This window comes from Ochotona curzoniae, unplaced genomic scaffold (genome assembly GCF_017591425.1).
Source record: "Ochotona curzoniae isolate NIBS_2020 unplaced genomic scaffold, NIBS_Ocur_1.0 contig_3498, whole genome shotgun sequence".
Classification (NCBI taxonomy): domain Eukaryota; kingdom Metazoa; phylum Chordata; class Mammalia; order Lagomorpha; family Ochotonidae; genus Ochotona; species Ochotona curzoniae.
Genome location: NW_024465885.1, coordinates 31,733,527 through 31,743,341, shown reverse-complemented (window position 1 = coordinate 31,743,341; position 9,815 = coordinate 31,733,527). Strand labels below are relative to the sequence as shown.

The 9,815-nt window shown below is 39.2% G+C and overlaps 1 pseudogene; it reads right to left on the bottom strand.

The window, feature by feature from the left end:
- Positions 1-1,525: 1,525 nt before the first annotated feature.
- On the bottom strand, positions 1,526-2,121 carry LOC121156639 (annotated as a pseudogene).
- Between the last annotated feature and the right edge of the window lie 7,694 nt (positions 2,122-9,815).

Here is a 9,815-nt window from a genome sequence, read left to right as displayed (position 1 = left end):
AAATTTAATGTTTCATAGAAAAAAAGATGTGAATTTCAGCGACTGTTGACCAATCATTACAAAAGAGGCTATTTCTTCTTTTATGTTGTAAAATTATTGGCATGTGCTTGTTCTCTGAATAAAAGAAATAATCTGCTAACAGTTGAGAAGAGTTTCTCCCATTCCTTCTTTACTAATCCAGTTCACTGGGATAAACAAAGGAAGAACATGGCAAGTGACCACAAAACTCATTTCCATCTGATCCACTTCTCTAGCCAGTTTTTGATCCTATTGCCTTGTTTTCAAAAACCTGTGTATTTACACAGCCCTAACGCAAACCACTATGTACTGTTAGGTGACTTTTTAAGAACCTTTAGTCAGAAAGCCCAGACTTAATTTCTCTTCTCATTTATTATTAAATTTTCATTCTAATCTCAGTCTGTCTTCCCACACAAGCCTATCTCAGAGCATTTTCATTTCTTTTTGTAAATTTCTTTAACTGCTAAATTCAGTCCACTGAATGACTGGCACTGTGCTATTAAAGCAGAACCATGCTGATTTTAATAAGAGAAAAGTATCATCCATGTACACAATACAAACAGGAGAACTGGGCAACAATCACATTTGATTTTTGTAATACACTAAAGAAGAAGAAGAAGAACCATTTCCTTTGGGGCATACTGTTTGACACCCATGCTAAAAAGAATTGTTTTCCACTTCCTTCGAAATCAAATTGTGAGCATATCAGTTGTGTGAATAACTATTGTGTAAGCAATAAGCAGTCTTCACTAGTATAATCCTTAAAATATCAAAGATTGAAACTAAACGGTATTGTGGTGAATAATAAATATAGCTGAATAAAAAAGAAAAAAAATAAAGGTTGGAAATGTCCAAAATCAATATAAACCAGAAAGGCTGACTAAATTATAAGAATGTCTCCATTATACAGTTTTTCTATGTGAATATGTGTAGATACATGTTTACCTACGTATCTATTTATTTTGTTTTTTATTATTTTTATTATTTTTTTTTATTGGAAAGGCAGATATACAGAGAGGAGAGACAGAGAGGAAGAGCCTCCGTCCGATGATTCACTCCCCAAGTGAGCGCAACAGCAGATGCTATGCCGATCCGAAGCCAGGAGCCTCTTCCGGGTCTCCCACGCAGGTGCAGGGTCCCAAAGCTTTGGGCCGTCCTCGACTGCTTTCCCGGGCCACAGGCAGGGAGCTGGAAGGGAAGCGGGGCTGCCGGGATTAGAACGGCCGTTCATATGGGATCTTAGGCGTGCAAGGCGAGGACCCTAACCACTGCGCCACCGTGCCGGGCCTTTTTTTTTTTTTTATTGGAAAGGCAGATATACAGAGAGGAAGTATTTTGTATCTTGCATAAGTGAATATACATTGCACTATGCATCCCTACTCCCAAATAAAAAATGGACTCCCCATGAACTTGCTACATATATCTTGACAACAGGAAGTTGTCCTTCCCTTTATTACTTTTCTTCTTTAAGAAATAGGATAAACATCTTTATTACACAAGGGAGGACTTATTTGCCTTTCTGGGCCGTGATTTGCTTCAGGTGGAACCAGCTCCTTGCACTCCAGCACGCAGCCGAGTGCTGAGCCCCAGTGGCCTAAAGCGGATGCGGTCCACGCAGCAGCTTTTCCTGCTGGAACTGTTCCTCCAGAAGACTGCTGATTTTGGTGTTTATTTGTTTGTTCGTTTGCTTGTAATCACATATTTCTTGTGAATTTTCTTTCCTAGTTTTTTGTTTAAAATCTCTTCCTCATGGGAGACAGTTTGGCCTCCTTCTTGATGTGAGACTTGTCTCACTGCCGGTCCTGTCCTATCAATGAGCACGATGCAGTGCTTCCACAGGGTCTTGTGCCAACCAGCTCGTTGTTGGAGGTATTATAGACATCGATTATCCTTTTTTTCACCAGCACAATATTTGTAGTCCTGGACGTTGCCCACATGCAAACGCAGGGCGTGGTATTTCTTGTGGCTTACTCTCATGTGCAATGTATGAATGACGCAGGGAGCCGGGGGTAGCAGCTCAGCTTGCCCTTCTGTGTCTTTTAGTAGGGCTTTCTCTTGATCCCAGTCTCGCGGCCCGTGTGCCAGGTCCTGGGGGTTGCCCATCGCTTGGCACTGGCTGGAAAGATCAGGATACTGGACTTCCTACCATTGTTTATACCCACAATGTCATATACTCTTAAGTAGCAGAATGATAGACTTTGCGACTAGTTTTGAAGAACTATACTGTTATAACAACATGGGAGAAAAAAGAGGTGGTGGGGCAGAAAATGGAGAGGACAGAAGGGGAAATCCCTGAGCCTAGGGAACTGTATCATTCAAACAAACAAAAATTCACATTAATTCTTGGAGGGAAAAAAGTAAACAACCAAGCAAGTTTAGTATATAAACGTTAGTCTTTCAAAAAAAAAATCACAAAAGATATGTCTTTAATCAGAGCACTGTTCACAGTTCCAATAACATGGCCCAAGAAGGTTCCTTCGTGTATCAGAGATGGGGTCCAAGGAATTTGTTCTTATCACCTAACTAGCCAGAAAAAAACATTGCCCTTTTAAGTGTCTCCTGGTTATTGCTGAGTGCAACCAATATAAGTAATTACTTCTTAAATGATAGTAACATTTCTTCCAAATAAAATGATGGTCTTTTTAATGTGATAGCTATTTGCTTCCATGTCAGTTTGTATGGCCAGCTAGGATAAACATGGTATTTGCACAATTTACACACTTTATGCAGAAGATTTTCATTTTTTGTAGATTTTACTTTTTAAGAGTTACAGCCAGGGCCCAGCATGGTGGCCTAGCAGCTGAAGTCCTTGCCTTGCACGCCGGGATCGCATGTGGATGCTGGTTCTAGTCCAGGCAACCCTGCTTCCCATCCAGCTCCCTGCTCGTGGCCTGGGAAAGCAGTCAAGGAGGCCCAACGCCTTGGGATCCTGCACCTGCGTGGGAAACCCAGAAGAGGTTCCAGTATCCTGGCTTCAGACTGGTGCAGCTCTGGCCATTGCGATTACTTGGGGCATGAATCATCAGACGGAAGATGTTCCTCTGTCTCTCCTCCTCTTTATATCTGACTTTGCAATAAAAAAAGAAATAAATCTTGAAATAAAAGAGAGTAAAGTTACAGTGAGATGAACATAGAGAGAAAGAGGCAGAGAGAGCTTCCACTTGCTGGTTCTCCCCCAAATTGTTGCAGCAGCCAGGGAATGGCATGCCAGAATTCAATAGCTAGAGGATTCTTTCAGTCTCACACATGGGGGGAAGGGCTTAAGCACGTGGGCCATTCTCCTTTTCTTTCCTAGACACATTAGCAGGGAGTGGGACCAGATGCAGAGCAAATGGAATACAAATCCATGTCCATATAGGATGCTCCCAAGCAGTGGTTTAAGCTGCTAAGACAAAATGTCAGCCCTGAAACAAATTTCTAGTTTGAGAATTTTTAAACGTGTTATCATCATGGAAGAATTTCACTGCATAACTTATGTATAATTCAAAAGGGAACAAAAAAATGAATAATATAATTTTAATTCAAAGCATAAAATCTTTGTTGATTTATTCTTTCAAGTTTTATCTAGAAGGCCAAAGTACAGATTTCAGTATATTTGATGATATACTCTTTTAATGAGAGTGTATGTAAAATTTAAGTCTACTGAGAATATTGCTTTTCAACTATGACTTTATGAACGATTTTTCCCAGATTAATAAATATATTTCTAATTAAAACAGTCAAGGACTCATTGGATCTAAATAATATAAAACAGAATTATAAATGCAGTTTTGCATTGTTTTATTTCTAAACCTCTAAACAAGAACTGATTCATTTCTATTTAGTTTTCAAACTTCCTCTTAATGTTTCTGAGTTTTAATGATCAAAAGTAATCTTTACAAAATGTGATACTTTGCTCAATACTTGTTTCTAAAACCAAAAAGAGTCTCATTGATCCTTTGGGGTTTTTTTTAGAGCAATTACAGTGGTTTCAGACATTAAAATTGCTATTAACTATGATATTGTTTGGACAGTGGAAAAACCATGGTATTAGAGTTCAGACTGGTATTGATTGGCACTTTCCAGCAATAAGTACAAATATATGAGACACTAGCATCCAGCTATTTTTTCTGACAGTTTTGATACTAGCAGAAAGACAGATTCAAAAATGTGTATTGGTAAATCTGATGCCTGAAGTAAGAAAAAACGCTTTATTCTTGCTCATACAATATTTTGTGTTTGACTCTCATGGGATATACATTTTAGATAATATAGTTTATTTTTATGCACAGATTCTAAGCTTGTAAAAATCCATTTCACACTTAACAGAGAAACTGTCATGTATTCATAAAGAACATATTTTCAAAAAATGAAACCTATGATTGACAAATAAATAAAAGAATGAAGTAGTGCTTGAACCAACAAAAGCAACCTTAAAGAGGAAGCATGTTCAATCAGAAGCCTGAAATAGCCCTTCAGCTTTGAGACGTGTCATGACCCAGCTTTCACTGATAACAGCAAGAGCAATCAAACTTAGAAGTTAAAAGATATTGATAATAAGATGTTTAACAATTGGCTTAATTACAATCTTTTAAAAGAATTTTATTTTTATTGGAAAGGCAGATCAAATTTACAAAGAAGAGAGACAGAGAGAAAGATCCTTCATCTGCTGGTTCACTCCCCAAACGGCCACAATGGCTGAAGCTGAGTTGATCCAAAGCCAGGAGCCGGGAGCTTCTTCCAGGTCTGTCTGTTTCACTTCCAATACAGCTCTCCTCTGCTTATGACCTGGGAAAGCAGCAGAGGATGGTCCAAGTCCTTGAGACACTGTGCCAGTGTGGGCAATCCAGAGGAAACTACCAGCTTCCAGTTTCAGGTAAACACTTGTCGTTGCAAACATGAGAAATGAACAGGAGATGGGAGGCCTTCTGTTTCTATATATCTTTCTCGCTCTGTAAAATATGATTTTTAAAAAAGATAAATGCTTAAAAAGATTTATGTATTTACTTGATAGACTACATTTGAGAAGAGGGAAAGACAAAGAGAGATAAAGATCTTCCATCCACTGGTTCACTGCTTGAATGGCCACAATAGCCACAGATGAGCAGGTCTGAAGCCAGGAGCTTCAACGGGGTCTCCCATGTGAGTTCAAGGACCCAAGCACTTGGGCCACTTTCTGCTGCTTTCCAAAGGTATTAGCATGGAGCTGGGTTATAAGAGGAGCACCCAAGGCTTGAACTTGTACATGTATGAGCCCCAGAAATGCATTTCCTAGAGTTGTGGAAGCTACAGGTTCCAAGATCAAGGTTCTAACATGTTTGGTGATGAAGGAAGATGAAGTTTCTTCAAAGATAGTGCCTTGTTACTTCCTCTTCTGGAAAGGACAAGAAAGGTGTTCTTATAAGGCAGAATGATGAGAAAGAGTGACTCAACTCCCTCAAACGTTTTTCGAACATTGCTAGGGCTCATGATTTAGTTGCCTTCTAAAAAAGGGATCATATTGTCAGATAGATCTCAGCATTTGAATTTGTGAGGATATGTTTAGCCATTAAGATAACTAAGTGTAAAGGCTACAATACTGATAGCTTTTGCCTCATGACCAATTATTAAGCCATGGAGCAAAGGAATATAAAATCATCTGAGATAGAAATATAGAAGAAAATGTGAAATAATACTCAAGCTGAATGATAAATAAAAGAGCTGGCAATTAATGGCATGTGGCTAGTATATCCATCTTATATTCCGAAGGTATTTTGCACACATTTTTTTAACATACTAGGCTGATTTTTTTCAAACAAAACTGATCCCAAGGATTTATTTCTTTTTCTGGATTTTTTTTTTATTTATTTGCAAAGCAGATTTAGAGAAAGAGTGAAAATAGAGGGAGAGAAATAGATATCTTCTGTGGGAGATTGCACCTGAGTTTTTGCTGGCTTGGCCTATGTGGGAGGTCGTAGGCACGCAGCATACCGAACCCCAGGAAACACCCTGAATGGTCTCAGCTCACCAAGACCTCAACATGGCCTCTTCACTAATCATTCAGGCAAGAATGGTAGGATTCACCCAGTTTCTCCTCTCTGTCCTTGATTGAGTTTTGCTGGGACTTTCTTAATCAGCAACTTTGAGAAGTTAGTGCAGTCCCATGTTGCCTGACATCCACATATGGAGTGTGTGACCTTCATCTGACACACAACCACACATGGAGAACATGACCTGAGGCATTCCTGCCAGTCATGCATGTCTCATGTGACCTGGTAGATGACTGGAGGGTTCTGATAGACACAGACATACCTTCTAGCCAATTACAGTGTCTCTTGGGCGGGATTATTGTAGGGAGAAATCCTTTGGTCCTTCCCTAACGCTTACTCTATGTAAGTTTGTGCTTTACAATAAACAGACAGCCTCAATCAGATTGTCTCCAGTGGCTCATGCTGAAGAACACCATCACGTCACTCCCTCTGTGGTTTCTGGGGCCTGTCAATCAGGAATTCCCCAAGAATCTTCCATCAGCTGGTTTACTCCCAGATGGCTGAAATGGCTGAAGTCAAGACTGTCCAAAGTCAAACTTTTCTTCCAGGGTTCCTACATGGGTTCAGGGGTCCATGTTTGGGCCACTTTCCACTGCCTTTCCAGACACACTTACAAGGGGTTAGGTCAGCAGTGAAGCAGCCAGAACTCTAACCAGTGCCCAGGTGGGATTTTGCTGTTGCAGACAACAGCTTCCTCAGCTATGCCATAATGCGGGCCCTTCATTGACTCTTAATACACCATAACTATATACCACACAGGTTAAAAGCTAGGGTTGTCTTTTGCAGCAAAATATAAGGAACTGGAAACAAAAGCCAGTCTCAATAAAAAATTTATTTTTTATATATGGCGATTAACATAGAATAAAAAAAACTATATAGGAGTGAAACTAACATCTTATGATTGTTTTAGCTTTTATTTATGATCCTGTGGAACAATGATCTTATTTTTTTACTTGTCCAATATTGTGATTAGAAGTGAATTAATCCCATGCTCATACAGTGCATTAAAATGGTGTTTTTTCACGGACACCAAGGACTACATCCCAACAGCTAAGGAAACTACGGGGAATAGGAGTGCCTTTGGAGGCCGAAAACCTTGAGGTCACCCACCCCCATCTGGAGCCTCCATAGGGGATGGAAGAAGTCCAAACTCTGCCATGCAGAAACCAGCGCCATCGGAATGAAGGCCAGGAGCCCTGAGTGATCTGCAGAAACAGAAGAAGAATAAACTTCCTTCAGGACTAGGGAGGCGAGCTCTCTCTGATCCTTGCTTGGCTCTGGCTCTGTGTCCCCACCCTCCCTCGTGGTGACCATTAGGATTGCTCCAGTAACCCCTCAAAACAAACAAATATACAAACAAAAAATCTAGAATGGACAGACAACAACATGGAAAGCTTAGAATCAGACAGGAAATGTCCAGCGTGGACCCAAACATGCCTCACTAGGTGGGACACAAAGATTAGTTACGCCTCACTGGAGTATGGGGGATTTCTCTGCACACCCATCCTAAAAAAAATGTACTGTACCTAAACTGATAACTGTATGGAATCAGGTTGAATATAAACCAAAACTGAAATGTCTATGAAGAAGTCACAGGATGTAGTTAAGCAACTGTATTTGCTTATCAACATACTATTAATCAATACCATGTCGATTAATGCCATAAGGTTGTAAATGGCTGTTGATGTTATGTTGAGGCCTTTAATTGATTGGGATGATACTTTGCTGGCTTTACCTTCAGACCAGAGATGGTCTCACCAAGAAATCGTTGAACCCACTAGGATAATAAGACACTGGACTTTATGCTTGGTAAATACTTCCAATGAAAGAACCTCAACTGAATTTGAACTGTGGTAACGCAGCAAGGTGGAGAAATCCACCATGGGGAGAGGGTTCGGGGAGGGGTGGAGGGAATCCCAGTGCCCATAACACTGTGTCACATAATGCAATGCAATTAATAAAATAAATAAATTTTTAAAAAATGGTGTTTTTTGCACAAATTAAAGTAAAAAATGGAAGGTAGGTATTAGCAGATCTTGGGGTGTAGAAAGAGAAGCCAGGTTATGTCCTTAGAGCTCTATGTATGAAATTCATTAAATTAATTCTCTTCATATTAATACAAAAACACTAGGATTGCAATCGCTTATTCATTTATTGTTTCTAATTTGATCTGACTTCCTCCAAATTAAATATTTACTCATTTAATCGCTGTTGACTGTTGACTGTTACCTATATCCTGTTTAGTATCCTAGATACTGGAACACAAATGTAAGCAAAGATCAGTGATTTTCTGCATCCTAGAAGTTAGAGTGAAGATATGCAGAAAAGTCACAAGTGCAACACTGAATTTCATCTTATTACTGAGAGATCAAAATTAAATAAAATAAGGCTGAAAACGAGATGAGGATGTGGGAGAGAGGGAAGAATAATGGAAGGGAAAGAGAAGGAGAAATGATGCAGCAAATAATCAAGGACAAATCAAAGAGAAATTGGGTTTAAGCTCAAGATTAGGAAACCACCATACTTTAGGCAGAAGTGACGATAGCTTAAATCAAGGCTATCTATGGAGGTTGTGACAAATGAGCCATTTCTAGATACATTTTAAAGACAGATTTAATGGGTTGAATGATGTGGAAAAAACTACTCTGGATATGAAAAGTAATAGTCAAGACTTTTAACTGAGATGCTCAAAGCAAGAATTGGTATTGTATAAGATGGAGACATCTACAAGGTAGTGACATGGATAGAGAAGAGTAGCAGTTAAGTTGTGAATTAAAGTTTGTCTATTAGACATTATTGAGTGGTTACTGATTTTTCAGCTTCAAGGAAGATTCCAATTCACTATATAATTATGGAAGACATTAATACTTAAGCTCAAGGGCTTGGCGGCGTGGCCTAGTGGCTAAAGTCCTCACCTTGAACATGCCAGGATCCCATATCAGCCTCGGTTCTAATCCCGGCAGCTCTGCTCCCCATTCAGCTCCCTGCTTGTGGCCTGGGAAAGAGTCCAGGATGGTCCAAAGCCTTGGGATCCTGCACCCATTTGGGAGACCTGGAGGAAGTTCCTGGCTCCTGGCTTTGGCTTGGCGCAGCACCAGCCATTGAGGTCACTTGGGGAGTGATTCATGTCTCTCCTCCTCTCTGTATATCTGACTTTGTAATAAAAAAAAGGCTAAAAAAATTAAAGATATATTTAAACTCCATGTGAAATCTATAGATAGAAGAAGGCCACCAAAAACAGAGAGGATTAATAATTCACGCAGGATAGACAAAAGTGTGATGGGGTGAGGTAAAGTAAAAGGTGTTACCAGGAAAACCATGGAAGGATATTGGGGGAAGAGTAAACAGAATCTGCTAATATTGTTGTTGATTATTGGTATATAAAACCATTACAACAACATGAAGGGACATAAACAATTTCCTCGAAGGAGAAAAATAATGTTCAAAATATTTAATCCTTAAACACATAAAAATACAAATTATGCATGTGGAAAATATTCCATTACAAAAGTTTGTGCAGAGTATTTTATTAGTAAAAACTTCTAATTTTATTTGGAAAGTGTATTCTCCTGAAATATTTATACTCTCCATTATAGAATCTGAGATACAGTACTCCTCTCTTAACCTAAAATATGTGGGACAAAAGAAATCCCTCTACATGACAGTAAATTTGTTCTTTGTTCTTTATTCTATCCACTTGTCATTACATGAAGTAGACTAAATGATAGGAATTTATGTTTTGAAATTCACTAACAGTTGTTGAATGATTTTCCAGATACAGTGCCTCCA